Here is a 10,000-nt window from a genome sequence, read left to right on the forward strand (position 1 = left end):
GGCGCACCGCGGGCCGAACGCGCTCATTCAGTTTGCGGAGTATCGGACGCCAAACGTATCCGCGGCCAAGCGACGCCATGGCGACGCCGACATGCAGTCCGGATACCTTCCCGCTGGGACTGGGAGGTCTGCGCAGTGGATGGGACTGCAAACTGATTCCTAGGGTCGTTTTCGTCCGCTCTGTCTCTCTCGCACTCATGGGGCGTCCCGTATGGATGCGAGAGGGACAGAGCGACGAAAACGACTCTCGGAAATAAGTCTGCGGGGCTGCTACGCTCGCGAGGCCGAGGCTGCAGGCCGGACACCGGTTCTGTCTCAGGTTCGCGCGCCGCTTGGGTCCGCCTAGTTTATTCCCTCAGTGTGGTGAGGCACGGCCAGCCACGGCAAGCCCTTCAAAAGCGACGCGCGGTCTAGTCGCCTACACTCTAGGACTCCGGGCCGCGGCGAAGGCGAACCGACTCCATGACAGCCGGCCGTGGCAGTCCAAGCCATGACTTTTGTGGCGGCAACGGGTTCGGGCCGGCGGCCCAGCGCGCTGCACGCGGATCGGAATCCGAACAGCGCCTCGTCGCTCTGTCTCCCTCGCACCCCAAGAGACTCCCGCAGAGTGCGAGAGCGAGGAACAACCTGCAGGAAGTGGACGTCAAGCGGACGCCACGAGGACGCCATTTGACACCAGGCACGTCAAAAGCAGGGACTGCGGCGCCGCCCTCGACGTCCCGAAACACTAGAAGATCCCCCAAAGCCGCGATCGGGAACAGCAGTGCTTGATCCAGCCTCAGTTCCCTACGAACGCTGTCCAAAATCCGTTGCACTTTTCACCGTTCTACGGATGAGTGGTCCTTGCACTCGCACAAAGTATTGTTAGAAACGACTCTGCTTCTTTAATGACGCTCTTCGGAGGTCCTGGGAGACTTTTGACGGGATAAGACGCTCTTGAAGGCCTTGGGAAGCTTTTCGACGGATGGGATGCTCTTCGAAGGCCTTAGGAAGCTTTTCGACAGACTGGGACGCTCTTGGAAGGCTTTGGAGTGCTTTTTGGACGGACTAGGGTGCTCTAGGAAGGCCTTGGGATGCCTTCTGACCAGTCTGGGACGCTCTCGTGAGTGTTTCTGAAACCTACTCGGACGGGCTTTGCCCCGCAGGTGTCCCGTCCTTTCTTTCCCGAATAAGGTGTCGCCATCATCGACGCGAGACAAGAGAGCCCAGCATCCTGTACGCTGTGCACTGTGCGTTGCGGATGGCGCAACAGACGTGACACGCCGCGCACCTGCCTACACCGCCGCGTGGGGCAGGGCCGCCAGTCGCCGCCAGTCGGCCGGCAGGGCAGCAGTGTCAGTAGGCCAGCGGAACAAAAAGACGCGCGCTGCTGGGTGGCCGAAGACTATGCCGAAGACACAGACAGAGGAACCAGCGCAACCCGCGCAAGGTTTTTCGAACGTCTTGTCGACAGCCCACGGGCTTTTTCCGAGATCCCATCACGGTAAAAGAGCTGCCTTGAAATCCACGGGGCGGGTGTCTTGGATTTATTTCCCACGGGTTTGAGTGAATTTTCAAAGTTGACCACATTGACCACATCACTTTACAGAAATGTATGCACGACAGGACAAAATATGTCAACACATATCATGGGTTAGATAGGAAAATAGTTATTGAACTTCTAAATTTGTGATATGACCAAAATGACCCAGATCAGTAGGGTTCTTTTGAAGTTAGATAACGTTTTGATTCGCCATCGATGCCCATGACGTGTTCACAATTTTTTGTCCTGTCCAGAAAAATTTATTTCTGAAAAATTATGTTTATTTAGACAAATTAGAATAAATTCATTCAAACCCCGTGACAAGAAAACCAAGACATCTCCTTTGATTTCAAGACAGCTCGTGTACCGTGCACCGCAGAATTGAAATCATCGTCACGAAGGTACACCCTTAAAACCTTACGAAGTATTTTGAGCATACATACGTACAAACTAATTTACTTTGTTATCCGATGATATAGTTCGTAAATTACGGAGTATTTTCTTTGAAAGCTTATGTATGCTCAAAATATTTTGTTCTAACAAACTGCTTTGCTTTGTGAGGCCTGAAATAGTTTGTAAGGTTTTCTCAGTGTACCAAGATTCACCCATTCACGGAGCTCTGTGTGTTTCCGTTGAAAGCCGTCGTCTCATGAGGGACCTCGTTGGGGCTCTGCCGGCAGTTAGTACCGTTCGGGCCAAAAGTTAGTTGCGCAACGCGGAGGAGAAATAATAAGTGGAAGGACAGCGGTCCAAACGAAGCGCCGAAGCAGCGGAATACCCGACCGAGCGAAAAGATGAAAGTCGACCGATACGGCCCTTTTGGGATGAAGAAAAATGTGTAGCAGCTGATAGGTTTTGCTGTGGAAGTTAGCCGCTGCTGCCTGGCGGGAGGGGGCATAACTACTCCGGCACGTTTTTTGTGTTTTTGTTTTTATTTTCGTATAGGCGTCTGGCGTAAAAACGAAACGGGACGTGCCTTACGTAAGGCCAGGGCGGCAGTAAAAACACTTCGGGGCCCTGCCTGGCCCTGCCTGCCTCTGTCGCGGCACCGTCAAAACGGAAACGCCAAAACGACCTGAAGATGGCGGCATCACAAGCAGCAACGCAAACAAGCGACGTGCAACGAATGGCGCACAGTGGGCCAGAAGACCGGTGGAGGGGGCCAAAACTCGAGACGCGTTTTGAGCTCCAGAGTCGCTAAATGGGACTCGAACCGGACGTGTGACTCCACCAATGGATTGCTCTCCGAACGAGGATTCCATCGGTGGGGTCACACGTTCGGTTCAAGTCCCATTTTAGCGACTCTGGAGCTCAAAACACGTCTCGAGTTTTGGCCCCCTCCACCGGTCTTCTGGCCCACTGTGCGCAGCCGACGCGTCAAAACTTTCAAATTTATTTAATTTCTTGTTTTCCCCGCTTAAGACGGTGGTTTTGACCACAATCGTCTATTGAATGGGTGGATCGATTAGGCGCTAAGCCACCGCGGCTCTCCTGCTTCCCGCCATAAAGACGACAGGCCGCTGGTTTACGGTGCGGCTGCAAGGGCGTGCCGGCCCGGTGCGGCCGGTGCGCCTGGTGCCGGTTCCGGCTCGAGCCCAATAATTGATGTCCCCTGCTGCTGGCCCGCATATCGCACGACGAGGCCTCCGAGGCGCTCCCTGCCCTGCCCACCCCGCCCCGCCCCGGCTGCCGCTGGAATTTCTTGCCTGGATAAAGGCAGGCCTGGATAACTGGAGCGCCGCGTGCTGCGTGCAAGCCTATCTGCCTCCAGTAATAGTGGTGATTCGGCCGAGGCGAGCCGATACATAGGCGGGGGGTCGCGGGCCGGGCATCGCCGCCGACGGGCCTCAGACTCTGCAGGGAGAGGGAGATGAGTGGTCACGTGCCCAATCATGAAATTAGGCCAATGCCCGTGGAACGCTCATCTCATGCCAAATACAAGCAACTCACATTTTTTTGGCTGAATTATTTTTTGGTAGTGTATTTGTGCCCTCCCCTCCAGGTGCAGCTCGGTTTCTCCCGAGAAGAAGAGGGCCGTGCGGGCTGAGCCGCATGCTAGCGTCACACCCAGCCTTACCCGCAACATTACCTCCATGACCACCCTCCCTCATTGTTCCCCAAGCGCTGCCCCGTGGCTACCTCCATCGTGACCCCTTAGTCTGCAGCGTTACCTCTTGGTCACCCAGCGTTACCCCCAGCACCCCCAGCAGCCATTGAGGTTACCCGGCCGGCATTTCGGTACAGTCGAGTCCCTTCGAGGTGCAACACGGGGTGCTGCCCATTGCCTGCGGCCGAGCGAATCAGCATACTGATTCCGAGAGTCGTTTTCGTCGCTCTGTCTCTCTCGCACTCAAGGGGTCCCGTATGGGTGCGAGAGCGACAGAGCGACGAAAGCGACTCTCGGAATCAGTCTGCAGGACCACACACTGGACGGACAGCTCCGCGCCCCTCCCGCACTTGCATGCCACTCGCTCCAGCTTGGCGGTTCGTTAGCTGCGGGTTCGGCGGCCCGGGACGCTGACGCTCGTCGGCGAGGTGCGGGCAGTCCGTCCGAAGACTCCGAGGCGTTGCGCAATGCACACCATTAAATGCACATCGAGCGGACTAGAGGGCGTCGCGTCGCCAGCGGGCGGTGGCACCGGCCCTCGCACTGGCCGCTAGTTGCCGCTAGTTAGCGAGATGGAGGGGTGGATTGCCTGCTGGATGCTCTGCGGGAGTCTGTGCTGCCCGTCGGCGCGGCCGGCAGCCCTTGCAGACTGATTCCGAGAGTCGTTTCCGTCGCTCTGTCTCTCTCGCACTCATGGGGCGTCCCGTATGGGTGCGAGAGAGGCAGAGCGACGAAAACGACTCTCGGAATGAGTCTGCTGCAGCCCGAGGTGGCCGTCCATGCCCGCGGCGGACGTCCGCCGGGATTTATTCGCGCGCGGTGCCCGGGGCCTCGGGGGCGGGGGCGCGCTGCCCGCGGCTAGGCGTGGAACTGGAGCGCAGGCGGCGCAGGCGTGGTGGCTGCGGGCTGATAGCGAAAGCACGAGGTGGTCAGCGAGTACGTATCCTGGAAGAAACGCCGCGGCTTAATGGGCTCCCGAACGGCACGCCGCGCAGCCCGCACAACCTATCTTTCAGACGGGGACCCGCAGCTACAGTCGAAAGGGAAGTTTATCCTCGAAACGAACGTAGAAAGCAAAAAGGGCCCGCGGTGAGCGACGGTGGTCTACAAAGGTAGGATCACGACCGGTGTAGGCAAACGTGTTACTTCGCCAATTTCAGAAGTCCGATTCCTTTGACCGCACTTGTCGCTCTGTCTCTTTCGCACTCGCGAACTTCGACTCACACCTCCCTACACTGCCAACCCAAGTGTGAGACAGTCTCACACTATTTAGTGCGAACCACGTTGTCTCACGCTTGCAAGTGTGAGCCACGTGTGTGCCACGCTTGCAAGTGTGAGACACGGTATGTCTCACACTTGCAAGCGTGAGACCTGGTTTTTCTCACACTTACCAGCGTGGGTCCTGTGGCATTAAACCACAGGGAACCATAGGCAGTAAGTGTGGGACAAACCGTGTCTCTAAGTGTGAGACAAATGATGTCTCACACTTGCAACCGTGGGACAAACGTGGCTCACACTTGTAAGCGTGAGACATTGTGGTTCGCACTAAATAGTGTGAGACTGTCTCACACTTGGATTGGCAGTGTAGGTGAGGTAGGGGAGCGAAAGAGACAGAGCGACAAGTGTGCGCAGCAGAATCGGACCACGGAAGCCGTCCGGTGTTTGAACCCACGACCCACGGAATGGCGGGCACCCCGGCTGGACAGGCCGTGACTGACAGCGGAACAGACGTCACTCCGTTCTCGCGGAGGCCTTTGCATTTTTCACGCTCTGCTCTCGTATTACTCCGCGCGGGGCCGCTGGGCCTCCGTCCAAGCGAGTGCGTGTGCAAGCAGGCCGGTGCAGGATCACGACGTGGATCAGCGGGGGCATGCAGGCCACCGCCGGAAACGGCCGCGGATCACAAACTGTCGCGCTTTCGAAGCGGGCAGCAGACTGATTCCGAGAGTCGTTTTCGTCGCTCTGTCTCTCTCGCACTCACAGTAGGGCGTCACGTGTAGGTGCGAGAGAGACAGAGCGACGAAAGCGACTCTCGGAATGCCCGCAGTCACGCCATCCGACGCCATCGCCGGCATGTCGCGGCGTCTTAGCGAGGTTAAGACGTCTCCACGTAACAACGGGCCGCGCTGCCGCGCCACGTGTGGGGCAGCTCGACACGGAGGGCCGCCCCAACAAGGCCCTGTGCCTCTACGGCCGGCCCGTGTACTCGCGGCACTCGCCGTGCGCGCCGGAATCCAGCAATTGAGTAATCCCCGAGGAAGGCGCGAGACTGCCCGGCGCCTCGCCGCCTCCGCTGCTGACCCCGACCACCCCGACACGAAAGCGCCATTGCATTGCAGGACCCAGCAGTGCAGTCCCATTTCCATCTTTCCGACGTCCAATAGTCGAAAGCTAAAGATGTTAATGCTTTGAATGCGATTGCCGATCACGCGCGGGATTCCGCTCCTCCCGGTTTTCTCCCATGTCCTCTTTCGGCACCGCCTGGCCTGGCCGAGGGCCTGGCGGACCAGCTTCCCGGCGGAAGGCAAGGCCAGGCCCGTGCGTTTGATCGAAGACGGCGATGGCCGTGGCCGCGGTGCCGCTGGGTCCTGCAGCCCCGCAGTCCCTGCAGTCCCTGCGCGGCTCCTGCAAGCTGATGGCCCGTCCTGGCCGTCGCCGCCTCGCGCCTCGCCCGGCCCAATGTTGGCTTGGCCCTCTGACCTTTGCCTGGCGACGCCGCGTCGCCGTGCCACGCCGTGCCATGCCGTGCCACGCCCGGCGCGTCCGGCCCAGAGGCACACACCGGCCCACGCGGGCTGCACCGGCCTCGGCCCTCGGGGTGACCTACGACACCGATCGAGTGTACGGCGGACGCTCACCAGGACTCGAACCGAGCGTGTGACCCCATCAATGGATTCCTGGTTCGGAGAGCAATCCATTGGTGGGGACACACGTTCGTTTCGAGTCCCATTCAGCGACTCGAGCTCAAAACGCGTCTAGAGTTTCGTCCGCCTCCACGGTCTTCTGGCCCACTGTGCGGGGCCTAGTTGCCATGGACCCCACTCTCTACTTTTTTCAATCCGTCGTATCGAAGGTTTCTGGTGGCGCGCGAGGGAATCGTCGGTATTTTGCGGTGTGGCAGGTGAGCGGGTCCTTTAGCGCCTGCGCTGCGCGCGACCGCCAACTTTTTCGTAGCGGCTGCCGAGGCCGTAACTGCCGTAACCCCTTCTCGCTGGGGTGCGGAGGGCGGAGCGCGGAGCGTGCGGTGGAGGCCCGCGGAGTGGCTGGCGGTCCCCGAGAGCCCTTCGCGTAATATCAAATTACCCGATTGTTTATGCAATTGTCTGTCGGCGCGGTGGACGCGGCAGGGCGGAGGCACGGCGCGGTGCGGCCCACGGTTCGACCCGCGGCGCCACCACCGCGGCACGCGGGGAGCGCCTGCGCCGCGCCCGCCAGGCCACCGCCAAGATCTGCGTGCCCCGGCCCGCCTCGTGTGTGGCGAGTATGGGCTGTCAGAGGAAGGAGAAAGGGCCGGCGGGCCGGGCGGCGCTGCCCGACGAGGAGAGGGGCCGAGAGGGGCAGGCCGGCAGGCAGGGCAGGGCGGCCTCCTTTCCACGTTCCCATGTGCCTGTTGCCTGTTTAATAGGCTGGCCAACCCACTGACGGGAACGGCCGAACGGCTGGCCGCGAGCCTTTTTTCGGAAACTGCCGCCAAATAACAAACAAAACCGCGTGTCTGACGATGAGTTACAGACGGCCGCCTCCGCCACCGTGCCGCCAGCGCCGCGCACCGCGAGGACGACGCGCGCGGCGCGCACCTGCGACGTGTCCGACGACGAGGCGCGCCGCGGCGCACGGTTCTGATTGCCGATTGCCGCCGAAATGGTCCATAAACTCGGTTTTATCCCCGCGCTCATATTTTAGCGCGCATTTCCGCCTGTTTATGGACCGGTCCAGCCCGCGGCGGGGCGCGACCAGAGCGCGACGCGGCTGGGCGTCGGGGGAGTGGGCGCGGCGACGACGAAGAAGACGACGCCGAGGGGGAAGATGACGACGACGACGAGGAGGAGGACGAGGAGGAGAAGGACGACGAAGAGGAGGAGGACGACGACGACGAAGAGGAGGAGAAGGACGACGACGAAGAGGAGGAGAAGGACGACGACGACGAAGAGGAGGAGAAGGACGACGACGACGAAGAGGAGGAGAAGGACGACGACGAGAAGGAGGAGGAGGACGACGACGAGAAGGAGGAGGAGGACGACGACGAAGAGGAGGAGAAGGACGACGACGAAGAGGACGAGAAGGACGACGACAACGAGGAGCGCGAGGAGGATGACGACCACGACGACGAGGAGGAGGACGACGACGATGGATGAGGGGGACCACGATGCCGACGACCACGACATGGGGCGATGGCGGTGACGAGCTGCTCGACGTGTGCGCCAAGGCGCGCCGGGGACAAGTCGCGGACGAGGCACGACCGGGCACCGGGGCGCTAAGCCAGCCGTGATCTAATTTGACAGCCGAATCCACTTTCGTCCGCCACGGCGCGGCAGCATGGCGGCGCGGCGGGTGCGGCCCAAGAAGGCCCTCGGCAGCTACTCCATCCACGACGCGGCCAAATCAGCTGCCAGGCAGCAGGCTGATTCCGTGCAGTGCCACTGCCGCGCTGTCTCTCTCGCACTCGCGGGGCGCCCCGTGGGGGTGCGAGGGGGACGGGGCGATAGCACTGGTGCCGCGGCCGGCGCGACTTCCTTCCCATTGTGCGGCCAGGCAGGGCTAGGGCAGGGCAGGCCGGCCGGGCCCTGCTGCCACTGCCGCACGCCGCACTTCGTGCCGGCCGGGCCCCACTCTGCTCCACTCAACTCGACCCGACTTGACTCGGCAGACTCGGCGCGTCAGGAAGAAATTGAAAACGAAACTGATGGACGCACGAACGGCCCGGACAAAAGGGAAAGAGGAAGGGACCCCGCGCCCCGCCACCTTGGAGTGCGACCCGCACACTGAGTCCGAGAGTCGCTTTCGTCGCTCTGTCTCCCTCGCACCTATACGGGACGCCCCGTGAGTGCGAGAGAGGCAGAGCGACGAAAACGACTCTCGGAATCAGTCTGCCGCGGGGCGCGGCGAGGGCGCGGTGGTCATCGCGGTGCGTCGCGGCCAATTTCGCGCCAAAGGACAAAGAAGGCATGAAAGAGGAGGACTCCCTGGACAGTGGACGCCCCGACCCGACGCCCCCCGCGGCGCTGCCGATCGCCGTACGTGAATGGTGCCATTGTTCCGCCGCCGCCGCGTTGGCCGTCGCTCTGTCTCTCTCGCACGCTCGCGGAGAGCGCCGTGAGTGCGACAGAGACAGAGCGAAACCGCTCGGCTGCATGTGGTGGCCGCCAACAATCGTCCGCCCAAAGGCCGGGCCGCCGCGACGGGCCTCTCATTGGCTTCATACGGCGGTCCTTGGCGGAGACGCCGCCACTCTCCCGCCAGTGTGCTAGTCACATATCGATCCGGCGGGCTGCTGAGGGCTGCGTCCCAACAGCGCTTTCGTCGCGCTGTCTCTCTCGCACTCACGGGGCGTCCCGTAGGGGTGCGAGAGAGACAGCGCCGATAGCACGGCTGGGGATCACTGTGCCGCGGGGACTCCAGGACGACGTCCTCGCGCGCAAGGACTCTCGTCGCGCTCGGGCGTTGAGGTCTCCGACGAGGAGTCCCGCCGCCGCCGCCGCCGCCTCGCCTCCCGTTTCGCAAGGGACGCTCGCCACCGAAACTTTGCGGTTATCGCCGAAATGGCTGGCGCGCCTCAGGCGAGGCGTGGGCACGCCGAGTAAACAAGAAAAGCCGCGACATTCTTTCCCTCTGAAGACCCTGCGGGCCTGCGGCGCGGCGCCGGGCGGCCGGTGCGGTCTACGTCCTCGTCGCGTCGCCGCGTCGCCGCCACACTCAAAGCCAGAAAGGCAAGGCACACAGTGGGCCAGAAGACCGGTGGAGGCGGCCAAAACTCTAGACGCGTTTTGAGCTCAGGGTCGCTAAATGGGACTCGAACCGAACGTGTGACCCCACCAATGGAATTGCTCTCCGAACCGCTCCGAACGAGGAATCCATTGGTGGGGTCACAAGTTTGGTTCGAGGCCTGTTCAGCGACTCTGGAGCTCAAAACGCGTCTAGAGTTTTTTGGCCGCCTCCACCGGTCTTCTGGTCCACTGTGAGGCGCCGAGGCGCCACAGTTTTCCACGCTCCAGCGCGTCCGTCCGCGCACTTTTCCGAAAATAGGTATCGAAGCAGGACGCGGCGTGCCTCGCCTCCCCGGCCAACGTCCGCGGCTCCGCGGCTCCACGCCGCTCTCGTGCCGTCGCGTCGTGAGGCGGCCGGGGAGGGGGTCGCATCAGGATGTCGACTTT

The sequence above is a fragment of the Thrips palmi genome, unplaced genomic scaffold, assembly GCF_012932325.1.
Source record: "Thrips palmi isolate BJ-2018 unplaced genomic scaffold, TpBJ-2018v1 HiC_scaffold_8, whole genome shotgun sequence".
Lineage (NCBI taxonomy): Eukaryota > Metazoa > Arthropoda > Insecta > Thysanoptera > Thripidae > Thrips > Thrips palmi.